General features: G+C 42.4%; 1 protein-coding gene across 9 annotated transcripts in view; it reads right to left on the reverse strand.

Moving 5' to 3' along the window:
• The window catches only part of LNX1 (ligand of numb-protein X 1), a 122,481-nt gene that overhangs the window by 45,677 nt on the left and 61,491 nt on the right, over nt 1–15,313 (reverse strand). The gene's annotated exons all lie outside the window — the stretch shown is intronic.

The following is a 15,313-nucleotide window of genomic DNA, read 5'->3' on the forward strand; positions in this document are numbered from 1 at the left end:
TCAGAGAGGTGAATTAAGCAAGAGGGACACAATGCGGCGTCCAAATGAAAAATTGGCACCTAGGAAGGCAGAAACTGAGTCCTGCTTCAGAGCCTGCTGTGGCTTTTCAGTTGAATTTGGGAGAGGTTCACAAGAAAAGGCACTCTTAGTCCAGCCAGTATCTTGGGGAAAGCCTGGCCATCTATGCACACAAGCCCATCTTCAGTCTGAAGCTGAAGAATTGGCCTTAGAGGCTTCAGATACAGGTTGAGAATCTCTCTGTAAAATTGTGTATTGTTTTCTTAGTTTACCAGGATATAACTGGTGAATCAAGAAATAAAACACACAAATTAGGGTGCAAGCAGGAATTCAACCTTGAAACCCCATAAGTACAAAAGATGCCTTCATAAGTGGGTACCATACTGCGAACAACACAAAATGTGTTGTCCCTGACAAAGAAAAGTATCATAAAATCATAGAAGAGCCGAGGCTGGAAGGGACCCCAACACATCTTGTCATCCAACCTTTCACGGGAGAGGAAGCCTAGATGAGATTATCTAGCATCCTCTCCAAAACCTTAAGTGCTAAAAATTTTATCTAAAATGATTAACCTTAAGCATCTTGAAAACCTTAAGTAATGGGAACTCTACTATATCCCTGGGGATATTGTTCCAGTGAACGATTGCACTCACTGTGAAAAAAAGTAGGAGGAGAAAGCAAGTTTTGCTCTGTACCTTCCTTTAAACAAATTTTTGTCAGGTTGTTGTTCCTTCATATTCCTTAGCTTACAGATGTAAGGTTTCTTTAGGTTTTCTTAGTCATTTCTATTCTCTCAGATTTCATGCTATTTTTGCTTTGTATAAATAAGAGATCATGAAATGGTTTAGGTTAGAATGAACATAAAAGACCACCTAGGCCCAACCCCCTTCCATGGACAGGGACACCTTTCACTAGACCAGGTTGCTCAAGGCCTTCTCCAACCTGTCCTTGAACACTGTCAGGCTTGGGGCATCCACAACCTCCCTGGGCAAGCCATTCCAGTGTCTCACCATCCTCACAGTAAAGAATTCCTTCCTTATATCTAACCTAAGTTTTCCTTCTTTCAATTTGTACCCATTATTCCCTGTCCTATCACTAGAGTCCCTGACAGAGTCTCTCTCTGGCTTCCCTGTCAGCCCCCTTCAGATACTTCAGATACTGGATGTTTTCTCTCTGGTTCTGGTTTTTTTTTTTTTTCTTTAATTATTCAATTTTTAGAAAAACCCCTTCAGGATAAGAGGCAGTCATTTCATACTGTCCTGTTACAAAACACATTGACTTTTGTATTCATCCAACTAAAACACTGGAAACAGAATAAAAAAATACAAAATGTTCTTTAGGAAGGTGCAGTTTCCTTTCCCTTTTACAACACTGCAGCCTTGGAAAATTCAATATCCAAGCTCTAATGACTGGTCTTGCTTTCAATTTTAAAATATAAACATCATGTGTACAGCTGGGCACCTAGAACATGGTGGGAAAACCTGAGCAGCAGGTTTAGAGTACTGAACCTTGAGCATGAGCTACAATTATATTTCCCTGGATAATACAATACAGTGGCCTGCTCTTGTTGTTCTAGGAGAAGGAACATCCTGCCTGACCTTGCTGCTCCCACAAAATGGGTCGGGGCTGCTGTGCGACAGCCTGTCCTGAAATGAATCCAAACTGTGGATTCTCTGTGACAGTTTGTGGCATCTGGGTGACTCAGACAGCCTCTGTGCCTGAGGCTGTTCCAGCCCAGGCTGTGATTTTGTTAACATCACAATTTAAGTAGACTTGGGTCTTGTTAGCAGTAATGATGGACTCCCTGAAGGAAAACCAAGGTGGCATTGGAAATGATGTCATTTCATTATCAGCTCTGAGATGGGGATAATTACATCTGTCTTCTTCAAACTGAGATGACCCTGGTCCTTCAGAAGGCAGCTGGCAATCTAACTTCCAGCAGCATGCTCATGCCATGCCATGCCATGCCTCATCATCTGATAATTTTCACATCAAAGGCATTACTGAAGGTGACCCAAACCATCATCAAAAAACAGGATCTCCAGCTGGACATATATACTAGTGTCCAGTGGACAGCAGCATGCTGGGGGCATTGGACATGTTTGCAGCCCTGACTGAGACATAGATAAAACAAATCCTACTTGCTTCACGTAAATATAACCACAGCACGCTGTCAATGCAGATGGCTTGACAAGCCATATAACAGAAGTAATCTAATAGATACAATGAGAAATTTCCCAATGGTTCCAAAATATCCACCTCAGCCTGACATGACACTGAAGATTAAAACAAAAAAAAGGTAGACAGACTAAACAAAATTTGTAGTGCATTTAAATATTTATATTAGAAACTGAGACATGGGTTTCTGTTGTAGTAATTTTTCACGTCTTGGACCAGTGGTTGGCAGTTTACCTATCTTCAGCTTCTGAGGAATTTCCTTAACTGCCCTAAAACAAGTTTGCTTCCTGAAGGGCAAAGCCAGTTACTCAGCACTGGCTGAGTTTAAAAGAGTGCAACACAGAAAGGAGGAAGAAGAAAGGGGAATAAATATCTAACAATTAGTGATTGTAAACAGAACACCCTCATGGCATATAATTTCTTTTTCTTTAAAAGCTAATTGAAGATGCTACAGCATCATGTTGCAGGGTTTTCTGAGTACTTAAATACTGGCATTAAGATGACCTTCCAAAATTGAGCACAAAGTATTCTGTAAAGGTTAACCACATTCAGTTTACAGAGGTGGTGCTGCTTCCTAGGGGTTGTCTGCAACAGGGAAGTACGTGATTACTGTAGTGGTTGTGGAATGATACCTCAGGCACACTATGTATATTATATGTGTAGGCAACACATCTGAGAATAGCTTCCCTGGAGACATCCCTGTTTCAGAGTAAGAGTATTCACCAGAGAAGCTATCCTAGAATACGAACAGTATTGTCACTTCACAACCAACTTTATAATGGATTAACTTCCCTGTGTGTTCAAACCACCTTTTTGGGATAATTCCTGCCCTTTCTTCCCTGCCCATTCTTCTGGTCATGAGATATCTCATTGTTCAAGCCCTGGGTCTCTTTGAGAGACAAGGTCTACCCCTCATTGTGCCACATCTTGAAAATGAGTTACTAGGTTTGCTTTGTTTAATATGTAATGAAGAGTCCTTATTGCCTACCATGGTTTTTTTGTTCAATGTCTCCCACAACACAGGATTTGGCTCTTTAAACTACCATAGCACAAAAAGCAGTAAGAATTAAAGCATTGCCACAAAGCCCTAACTGTAGGAACAGCACTTTTTTTCCCTCAGCACCTCAAGCAAAAAGGAGAGAGGGGAACGAAAGTAACATCCAGTTACCTTCTAAAAGCACAAAAGAGTTCGGGATGTCAAACATCCACGTGTTACTAAATATATCACTGCATCCATGCGTTGCTAGAGATGCAGAATCATGAGTCACCTGAATTTCTGTGCTCAGCCCTGGACCTGAGAACTCATCAATGCCTTGCAAGGGTGAGGACGATTTCGCTGCAATGTAACTATTTCAGAAGACCTAGAAGAAGCACTCTTTGCAAAGCAGCCAGAAGGGAGGGGAGGATAACCTCAGCAACTGCTTCCCTGGCACAGGGGACTATAAGCAGCACAGCTGTTCTTTTTGGAAATGTCAGAGAGAGAAAAAAGAAGGTGACTAGGGAGTTGTCATCGTCAGAAAGCACAATAGGTGATTCCAGAATAATGCTTCACACAGTCATAAGCTTTTATTGAAAACATTGCTCAGGAAGCCCAGGCCTGACTAACTTTCCAAATAGCAAACACTGCTTGAAAAACAGAGATGTAAATAATAAAATTACTTAGCATCCAGTTTCTCTGTTTTTCTCTGACAAAGGAGAGCACAGTCAGTCATGTCCTAGTGCAGATGCTGCAGCTGAGATAGCCTTATGTTAGCCCTCTCCTGCCCAGTCACAGCCACATCTACAGAATGTCCCAGGAGGATTTCAGGTCATACCCATGACTCTACCTCTCTCCCTGTGTCTGCCCCCTTGGCAAGACACTTGGTCCATGAAGGGCCAGTTGTCCCACAGAAAACAGCAAAACTCTGTTTGTTCCTGGGTTGTGCAAGAATTCACACACCTTCAGAGACAAAACACTATCTCTAGGCTGTTTTGAAGTACTGTAAGTGTGTGCCCATGCAGCAAGCCAAAGTAGGTTTCAGATAGACATGTGCTGTCTCCTGTCCTTCTTTGTGTCTACGGCCTCCCCAGGAAGGACCATGGGGACAGAGGAAGGCGTGGCATATGGTGCCAGACTTACCTTACTCTCAGGCACTGCCAGGAGATGAGGAAAAAAATCACACAGAAGATTTTGAATGAAAAAATCAAAAGCCCAGACTTTCCCTTCAGTCAACAGAAAAAACACCCCACCAAACCTGAACCCTCTGCTTCCTTATGCCTGGCACACTGAGGTGAAATGGATATGTCAAAGTGATTCCTACTTCATCCCCATCACTGTGGTCAATGAGAGGTGGTGAGAGGGGACCAGGATGAATGCTCAGCCTATAGCTATGCAGTACAGCTTCTTCAGTAATTTATAAGATAGGCAGCAAGTCTGTTCACCCTAAACCCCTTGAAGCCTTCTGTGGCGGCATGCATGGGCCTTACAATGGCGTACAAGTTTCAGAGCTGGAGATAAACAGGGACCTTTCCACACCCTGGCCCTTCAGCAGCTGATCTGACCATTCAGCAATGGGCCGCTGTTTTATCACGAGTCCTGTTACTCTCCTGAAAACATGCTGCTCCAAAGGGACTTTCTGGTCAGTGTTAAAGTAATGGAATTTGTGTTTGCCAATGCAGGGAGATAAATTTCACCAAAAAAAAAAAGCATGAGAAAAGTCACTGTTTTTTAAGGTCTGCTGTCATAAAACTACCATTGTCACAAGGGACAGGAAAAGTGCAGTCTGAGGTTTTACAAAGCTCCCACACAGGCGTATGTATTTTTTGAGGGAGGGAAAGGTTGTCACAAAGATTGCAGAAGCTGGAGTCCATGACATTTTATTCATATTGTTTCAACTCATTCACCCACATGCCCTCAAGGGATGTTCTGTATTTTAAAATTGCGGTTTCTGCTAAAAACTGCGTGGTGTGAAGTAGTGTGGTTAGACATCCTTTCTCAAAAATTTTTTTTTGGATCTCTGCTATTCTATCTCTCCTCTCTGTAGGTGTGAAAAACAGAAGCTCTCCCATGCATGCAAAACCTTGTTTTCTTCTAAGTTCATTCAAATTAAATTCAAGAGAGTAATTTGTTGGAGTCAATGGAATAATAACTGTATAGAACTAAGTTAAGTGAAAAAAAAAAATCGAGTATGTTGATATGGCTGTTTTCATAACTTCTTCCATAGCATCCTCTGTCTGGGTACTGGAATAGCAGCAGAGAGCAACTACAACAAGGTTCTTGAACTAAACAAATCAACTAAGCAAGAGGAATTGAATTATACAGGGAAAGAACTTATGACCCCTATTTTTTTTTTTGGCTTGTTTTATTCTCACCATTTGTAGTGGGTTTCATAGGACAGTTTGCAATTCCTTTAAGAATTTCAGTCCAGATGGTAATTTAAACAGGCAGAGGATCAGTTGATAAAACTCTGATTAGATGTCAGCTCTTCAACAGAGCTATTTCCATGGCCTGACTTAACCTATGTTTAGTCTAACAGATAAATGTTTATAATTCACCAAGACTGCTGAAGTGAAAGTAGTATAAAGGGAGTCTTAGCAAGTCTGGTCAACCCATAAGGATTTCCTTGCTTTTAGCCTTCAGCTCCACATATTTTGCTGGAATTAAGTTCTACAGCTTAAATTCACAATACATTACTTATACATTAATCCATAAGTTTAAAGTAAGAAACACAATCAGCTCAGAGTTTTGCAGTGCTGCAACAGTGCAAGGTAATAGAGGACACATGGCTTGGTGTGTTCAGCACCATTGGAGCCAACCACAAGGGTCCTTGACAGATCAAGTCAGCCAGTTTCTCTCTTTTCTTCTTTTTCTCCTTCAACAAGACAAGACACGCAAGTGAATAGTCCTTTCACTGATTATTTCACTATTACACAGATGAGAGAAGGATGCAGACAGGGTCTTGCCACCACTACAACAATGAGGACTGGACTTGTACAGCCCCAGCAGAAGAGTTTATCAATGGATTGATTGAACCTACCAACTTCAAGTGGTTTTGAAATTACAGTTGGTGATCTCTATTCACAGTTCAACCCAAGAGTACCTAATGTTTTTAAACCGGTTCAGTTCTCCTTTACCGGACAGAATAAACCTGTTGCTGTCATGCTGTTCAGTGTTCAAAGCCACACTTCCCTGATAACCTTGATCCTTTGGTATAGCAGAACTTAGTGGGGCAGACGCGTGGGACAGGCAAGAGGCAAGAGAAGAGGTGTAAAGAAAACAGGAATTGAGAGGAAGCAAGAAAAAGACAAAGATTTAGTGTAGCAAGGAGCAGTCAGGTGGAAAATGGCTAAGGAAACCAAAACACGGCCTGGTACTGGTGATAACAGAGACTGAATGAACTTTACAGGTCTTGCCAAGGGAACCAACAGAAGAACCTATTTGTAGACTCAAACCTGCATCTTTTCTTAAAACATAAATAGGGCAGAAGCACCCAATTTCTACTTGGCAGGTAGCATCCAGAGAGTTTATGTAACGCTGCAAAAAGATAAGCACCTATTTAAGAGCAAACTGTTATTTTTACCCAACAAGCAAACAAATCAAGCTCTTTCATCACAGGCTAAACCCTTTATACTGTCAGCTGTGAGTTTTCTTGGTGTTGTAAAGCACCACAGGGCAGAAAATCACTATGGTATTTTTTGTGTTGGTTGTCAACCTCTGTTTGCTGGAGATTTGAAAAACAGAGACATGAAGCACAGGAAGATCTGAGCAACAATTAGCAGCCCTTAACAAAAAGCAAATCTGTGAAATGCATTTTCTCTCTGAGAAAGAGACTGTTAACCTCTCTGCAAATACTGACTTAGCAAAAATATGAAGGATGTAACTTAGCACCTGCTGGCGAGGAAAGGTGAGAAGAGGAGAGGACAGGACAGGACAGAACATTTTGTTGTGAGGTAAGTGGCACAGGAGCAAATGTTTTTTTAAAATATCTGGTATGGATTACAGTTCATCAGCTCCAGAGGAGGGTTACTCAGTCTTGGCCTCCCCTCATGAATTTCTTTTGTTCACTTGGGTCATTTCACTGTTATTCAAGCCTAGATTATAAAAAAGGCAGATCTGCAGGACTGCATTTGTTTGCTTTCTCAGCTCAATGTATTAAGTGTAAGTTTATATGTATACAATATATCTTATTAGATACTGTGTCCTGTTTTGGTCTGTTCTCTTCTGATTTATTTTGAACTCAAAGACCATAACTTTAAGTGCCTTCAAACTTACAGATACTTAGGCCACTGGGGAAAGAGCAGAAAAAAAGTGAAATGCAGCAACAATTACTGTCCAATTTCATCACATTCATGCCTTGGAAGAATAAGACAGAAATGTACTGGAATTAAATCTCCTCTGAGGGAAGAAACTGAAAGCAGCACGTTTGCTAGAAACTGTGCACATTGGATCCACTAATATTCATCAAGATATGCAAAATTTAAATGCCATTTAAAAATGGACACTGAGAAATTTACAGACATGGCACCAAGGAAAGTACATATGTTTGGCCATATCCTTGACCCATGACATCACAATGCAGGTGGAAAGCAGATGTTGAGAACACAGCATGTTCCCAGCTCTGGGGGCTGTGTGGGATGAGCAAGATTCCACCAATTTTATGGCAGGGGCAATGCTGCAGCAGGGAGGCACAAGGATAGCATGGGTTGCAGTATATACCACTGGGCATCCACAGCAGAACCTCCTCAGCATAGCTAACTGATTTACTACTATTATTAGTATCAATATTTCCATCACAGTCTGGGTTGGAGCAAAGTAACAGCAACTGGCACTCTCAATTCTGCTCATTCCCTCAACAGATCCCAATGACAACCACAGGCACAGCAGTGCCAAGAACAAAAAAAAGAATTACCAGTACATACACACTGCATTTGAAAAAGAATCTCGTTCATCCTTTCTCCAGCAGTGTCATCTTCCTGCTGTAAAAACAAACCAGGTAGTAATGCTTGAAGGAGAGATGTGCCAACTGTTTAAATCAGAACCAGAGGTGATCCTTCTTTGGGAGCTGACAAGGGCAAGCCACAACCAACTCCTGGGATTTCTGCTCCCACTGCAAAACCTGCCTGGCAAAGGGCTGAGCTTCAACATGTGCTTTTCATACAGAGCACTTATTTCTGACTATAATTTAGTCTCTTGGCAGGAGACGTTCATACATATCGAGCGAAACAGCCTTGCTCATCCATATCGCCCTACACATCCTCATATAACAGCAGCAGCACAGCACATTCTCTGCTTCCAGTGATGTCCCATGGATCACAGGACAGATTTGGTTAATCATGCCCATCTCCTCTCCATACAAGCCTGCTCCACAAGGGATGTTTTCTGGCCTTTCATACTGTTGAATTATAAAATCCACAAGTGAAGAGGTCTCTGTGGGTGTTTCTATAAAATCATTCCACTCTTCCTTTTACATGGGAAGGAAAGTTAAAACCAGTGGAATATCACCAGTGCTAAGTGGATGTTAAAAATAACATGTAACACTAGTATTTATCACATATGGGAGGAGAAAAGAAAATACCTGAATTATGCTTTCAAAATTATTAGTCTGTTTCTAATAAAATACAAAAAACCCCAGGCCATGCGTCTACTAATCTTATCCATTCACTAAGTTCTGCAGAGGAGAAAGGAGAATACAATCCTTGGAGACGACTTCCCTTGTCTTCTATTTAAGAGGCTGCTAAATTATTGAAATTCTACATTAAAAATATATTACACGCTGTCTAGTGAATGATGGGCCTGCAATGCGTAATATAGAGCGAGGTGTAAGCTTCCCAATACATGCACATGAAATGACTTGCTGAGCTAAAATACTTACTTCCTGCCAACATGATTTCAAGACAGCTGAGGAGAAAAAAACAAGTTACAAAATAATACACTAATGATTGAATTTTGTAGTTGAAATTTATAGCTCTAAAGGCATTTTATTCACTTATTTTACATTATTCAGGTAAATAATATGCATTGAGTTAGTAAAAGAGCAAATAAAAATTAAGATGGCTCCAGCAACTGCAAGTATCTTGTCTTAGCCTGCTTCTACCATGTGTCACAGCAGTGTTATGGAGCAAGACATCTCCATTAAAACAGAGGAATCAATGGTGATTTCTTATGCCTCTCCCAGGTATCCTCTATACTCAGCCCAATGTCTTGATAAAAAGAGAGAATGAGAGCAGATACAGCCAATGGTGATGTGTCATTGTTAAAAATCTGGTTGTCTGCCTGCACTGCTGAGGAGAACAAGGCTTTATCAATAAAATTTGAGGATGCTGCCAGCAGAAATCCAACCAAAATGAGAAAGAAACTTCCTGAAAATATGACTTGACTTGCCCACTGTTACAGTCAGCTTACTTTCTTTCATATGGGGAGGATATATTGCACAACATGTAAAAGTTACGGATGCTTTACAGAATTTTGTTCTTTGTGCAATAGTTGCACAGCATCTGTTGAAATCTCCAGCCATTTCACTGGGCTGCTGCTGAACTTGAGTTGCTCAGTATTCAGAATCTGTTGTTGATTAATACATTAAATGAATAGATAAAGTATGTTCTAGGCAGAGCCCAAGGATTCACTGGTGAAATGCAGTCTTCACCAGCTGCAACTTGGCTGAGGCCAAGGGGTTCATTCAGCTTTCCAAGATGTTACAAAAAAGTTCACTTTCTTAATCCCAAAACAGAGTTCAGATCCAAGCCAGGAATTCTTTGGTGATAGTGGGGGTTAAGTCATGACATGTGACATGTCACTGACTAACAGATACCTCCACTGAGGTACCTGTTCAACACAGAGGGACCAACCTGGACCCTCCTTTTGAGACAGGAAGCCCCAAGCAGTCACATGCATGCTGCCACACAGGCTCTTATTAGTCCAACATTGCCAGTGATGTTACTATAAAACCTCTGGTTTTGTGTCCTGTGCTTGTTGGCATCCTTGTGCACCCAGTTACTGCATGGCTCAGAGAGGCAGTTTGGACATGCTGTCACATGCCAAGGGGCAGAGAATCAGTTCTAGTACCTGAACAATAGCTCTTATCATGGAGAAGGTAGTTGAAATGCAATTGGCTACTCTGTGGACTGGGGACCTTGAAGGCAGATTCCCCCAAAAGGTCAAGAGTTTTAAAAATATCCAAGAAGACCCTCAGACCTACTAGTCTGCTTGCCTACAGTTTAACAAGCTGCATTATGGATGATCTCAGTACCAGTATTCAGAGCAGGATTTAAGCTATGACAGGCATAAGAGCTCTGCAAGAGCAGTGCTTATCCTCACGTTGCAGGACAGCCCAGTTCTGGCAGATTTGTCAGAGAAATAGCTCAAGGAAAAGTATCCTTGTCATGCTGCCAGTGCCAGTGTTAAACTAGGTTAATTGTCAGAGAGATGCAGAGGTTGGCCAAACTTGCAACATACGGCCTGTGTGGCTTAATGTCAGACAAGAAACAAGAGTCTGCTGCTTTTGAGTAATCGTCGACCTCCTATTCCTGCAACTCTCATCACCTCATTACTTCCTCCTACCCCACCAGACCTTCAGTTCTTTGCCCTCTTTGGTCCCCATTCCAAAGTGGATTGCCTGTTGTGAAGGAGCCTCCAAGTGAGGTAGAGGTTTGACCTTTCTGTGCTCCTGTTACATGGGCCAGGCATGTAAGCACCTTTCTTCTGAGCAGCTTACAGAAAAACCAAACATAACTGAGACATAAGTCATTCATGAAGAGAAACATTTCTGCCGACCATAATTGTTGCATTGCCTTTCCATCTTGGCAGGGTTTGGTTTTTTTTGGCTGGCTCAGGTTTTACTTTTGGCAACAAAATGTATTTGTTGAGATTGACAGTGGCCAATGTCAGCCTTTTCCAAAGGTGTGAGGAGCCTTGAGAAAACAATCCAGAAGAATAAAAGGTCTAATTCTGATCTCAAGTCTGTAGGTAGCTGTGAATGGAGTAAAGGTAACTTTCTTGCATGCATAGAAGGAAATGAAGCAGGATCTTTCTCAATCTATAACTGAAATGCCAACTTTCCTTACACACAAAATTCTCAGGCAGAACCAACAAATTCTTTATGCCCTCATCGGGTTTCTGGTTTCTGGAGCTATCCCAGACAAATTTATTTCTGCACCTAGAATCACAGCACTGGGGAAAAAATTGCTAACCAGTAACAATCATACCACTAAAACTCAGCACTCTCCAACCTATGCTGAGAAACCAGGAGGGATGTGCTGGTGGAAAAAGGTACCATCTCTGGGAGAGGGTGCCAGAAGGTGGGGAAGAGACCCTGACCCCACCATGCTGCTGAGGAGTGCAATTAATCTTTGGTTAAACAGTGACCAGACCCAGACATTTGCAGTCAATTAAATGACTACTTTCTGCTGCACTCCTAAGCTAACATAAAACACTCTTGAATACAACACAATATACTTAGAAAATTTAATTTGGGCACTTAAATACTAAGAGTTTACACTACAACTCCTCCTGTACTTTTAACAGTAATACAGCATATTAGCAGTTCACCTACATGAGATTCTACTTTTGGCTTTCATGCCTTATTTGTACAAAAATTTCAAACTTTCTTGTGCAAATGTAAAGGCTGGAAATACAAAGGAGCACAATAGAGGCAGGACCAAGGCATGAGAGAGGAGGGGAATAAACAAAGGGAAGGACCAGAAGAGGTATAAAGCAGAGGGCAGAAGTAGGAGGGCAAGTGAGAGGGCTGGTGGAGTGGGGTCAGACAAACATTAGTGAGGGACTAGGCTGAGAAAGGGACACTAGTAGGTCTTTGCTGGAGATTTTGAGAGAGAGCTCAGAAGTCTGAAGGAAAACTAACTCCATGTTTGGCCCCTTTGTGAAGCTGTAGCATTGGGGTGAAGATTTTGGGAGAGAGCTCAGAATTCTGAAGGAAAACTAACTCCATGATGGCCCCTTTGTGAAGCTGTAGCATTGGGGTGAAGCTAACAGTAGCCCTTGACACACTCCTGCTTTTGTGTTTTGATTCACCTCAGTTCTGCTTTCTGAGAAACATCCAATTCTAACATCCTGGGAAAGTCCCTCTGAATTTTATCTCAGTGTGCTATGTCCTTGCTATTTAATGCAGATATCCTAAGAATTTCATTTATATTTTCATTCAAGAATATTTCCATTCAAGTCTTGCTTTCCAGCACTTTCAGCTTTCATTAATCTCACAGTTTAGCTTTGACACCGATTTCTATAAACACAGCTTTGCACAGCGTAAGGAGACTAACATGTGGCTTTTGCAGTGGACTAACACAGGAGTCCAAAAGGAGCTTCAGGCTTATAAATTTGGTCATGAGTAATGCATGTCCTGTGCTCCCCAGCCTTTGTGTGGCTAATTTCACAAGAACAGACTTGAAGCCAGACACAAGTTTCCCCACTGAGTTGAACAGAAATTAAAGAAGTTGGCTGCACAGTTAAGCTCAGTGCTGTAAGGGGGCTGGGAGAGTGCACCTCATTGTTTTTACCATAAAAAAGATGTGCTCAAGGGCACTAGAAGACAGCTGGCACTTGCATTTCTTCTTTTTAAATTGAATAAACAGAGAAACTAAATTTTACTGGTTATTCCAGCCCAAAGTGCTGTTTTGAGAGTAGTTATCTTATAAAAGTTATGTGGGGAAACTTGATTCAGTTAATTTGGTGAGATTTCTTTGACTGTTCCATGTAAAATTCAAGAGGGGTAAGAAAAAAAATAAGTACTTTTTTTCACAGGTGAGAGTAAGTTGTGCATTTCCATCTAACAAACAATCGATTTTAAAAACCAATGGCTTGATTCAGATTAGTGGGGTAGATCTAGCTGATGTATTACCAGCAGGGACTAAGGCCAGGAAGGAGTGGCTGCCAAGGACTCCCCAGTGCTCGACCTGTGCTGAGCACACGCGATGCCCAGCACCATTCTGGGCACTTGCTTGGTCAGCATGGCCACGTGCTGAATTGGGATTAGGTTGAAAACCACCCCACGTGATTGATGTCCTTAGGGAGACAAGGTGAGTCTTGCAACCTAGTCTAGTCTTGCAACCTCCTTCCCCTCAATTTTATTTCTAAGTGGCTCTTTGAGCTAAAGGTGCAGAAAATCCTGCTATTGAGAAATACCCTGCTGCACAGTTCCTCCTATGAAGTGAGAGGGGTAGCAATGGTGTGAGCACTGCCACCAGGTCCTCTCACTCAGGAAAGCCTCCTACAATGGCCACAGGCTGACTCTCCATCCACATACCTTGTTTTTAACCGGAGACAATAACACAGCCCAACTCAAAAGAATGCTGGAGCAAGTATTTCCTTTCTGAAGATACATTAAATAAGAAAGAAAGCAGATGCCTTTCAAAGAGTCTTTATGGAGATATAAAGCAGAAGGCATGGACCCTGGGGTAGGGTCTCCTCAACACCCATGGAGACCCTTACAAAGGTGAGAGACATTGGGCTGGTGGGGCTACATCCCACCATCTCCCAGAGATTCCTCAAGGTAGACCTCACAGGTTTTTCTTATTCTTCTGTCAGATGTTTCCACAGGCTTCTCAAGAGGGAGAACCCTGGTTTGCCATGCGCTGCTCTTCATGATTTGGCAAAGAGCAAGGACAGGAACAACATCTGTGTCGAGATCTTTGCTAAGGGAAGGACAAGAGACAGTGGCCAGGGAAGTGGTTTTAGTGCAGGGGACAACATCAGGGGACATGCATTTGCTTCCTGGGAATACCTGTAATTATCAAACTGCTAATAGAAAACTAAAAATAGTGGCACCCAACATCCATCCTGTAAAGCGCCACTACAGCACATCCACACACATCTGTTTCCTACCTGCATGGCACCCAGCTGAAGTGAAAAGGGTCTGGCACAGCCTTTCCCCAACTTCATTTCTCCTCTTCAAATCTCCTAAAATCTCTTTATTTCTTAGCTGGATTCCAGGGCCTGCCTCTCCAGATGGGTTTTGTGCTATACTGTAATCCCTATTCCCCAAGCTGCCCGTTCCACATTTAGGAACAAAAATGCCCTGGAACTAAAGCAAACCTCAACAATGCAATACAAATAACATAACCTTTGAACAGAGTAGAAGGGAAGAGATGGATTGTGTGTGAGAAAGGACAGTGTGAATCCCAGCACTCTTATTCTTCCTCTTGTGCCAGCACCAGTGATGGTAACTGCATCCCCCACTGTCCTCCAGCTCTTTCCTTGTGTCTAGCAAACCCATCATCCCCCTCTCTCTCCTCAATTGCTATCTCTGGTGGCTGACAGCCAAGAAAATAATGAGTCCTGACTGAGACCAGTATTTGTACTGGCCAGCAACCAAAGACAGTGTGATAATGAAAAAAATGCTTTCTGCCTACTATGGTCTAGTTTCAAGCCATGGTGCAAGCCATCAGACACACTACACACAGCAGGAACTCTTCAGTTGGCTGTGGGGAAAGATTTACAAAGCTGCTTGTTTGGGGTACAAAAGTTCTGTGGCAGTTAACCTGTGCCCCTGGGTGTCAGGCTGTCCTGGACACCAATGGCTATGCTGTTCCACTCACAAAACTTTGCATTAAAAACATCCCAAGTGCCCAAGAAACTGAAGTAGCAACCTGTAGATCATAACGTGTATAAACTGGTTAAACAGGACTAAAAACTGTATTTCTCTTTTTCTTTCAACTGCTGTTATTAGAAAAGACCATGAATCCATCCCACAGATTAGTATATCAATGCCTTGTGCAGCATCCAGCAGCAGCCAGAGGCACTACGTACACGTGGAGGAGAAGGAGAAATTCCTGAAAGGAGGTCAAACTGCCTGGCATGCTTTTGTGAGTCAGCCCCCAATAAATCCCACTTTCTGTTGCCCTGGCCAGAGATGGAGTGGTGTGGGAGGTCCTGAGCACTGGCTCCTGGCAGCAGGATGCCAGATAGCATCCAGGGCTGGGCACTGGAGAGGGGACGTGCACCTCCCATTGTTGACAGCTGAAGATGCACGTCTGAGCCCCAGTCCACACCCAGTCCATTAATAACAACTGCTGACATGCAGCACGACTAACATCTCTGTGGGTTAGAAGGCTAAATAAATAAGAAATGAATAGCTACCGTACATCAGAGCCCTTTATCCTGGGAGAATCAGTGAACCTGAATTCCCCA

Source organism: Corvus brachyrhynchos, unplaced genomic scaffold (genome assembly GCF_000691975.1).
Source record: "Corvus brachyrhynchos isolate BGI_N302 unplaced genomic scaffold, ASM69197v1 scaffold17, whole genome shotgun sequence".
Lineage (NCBI taxonomy): Eukaryota > Metazoa > Chordata > Aves > Passeriformes > Corvidae > Corvus > Corvus brachyrhynchos.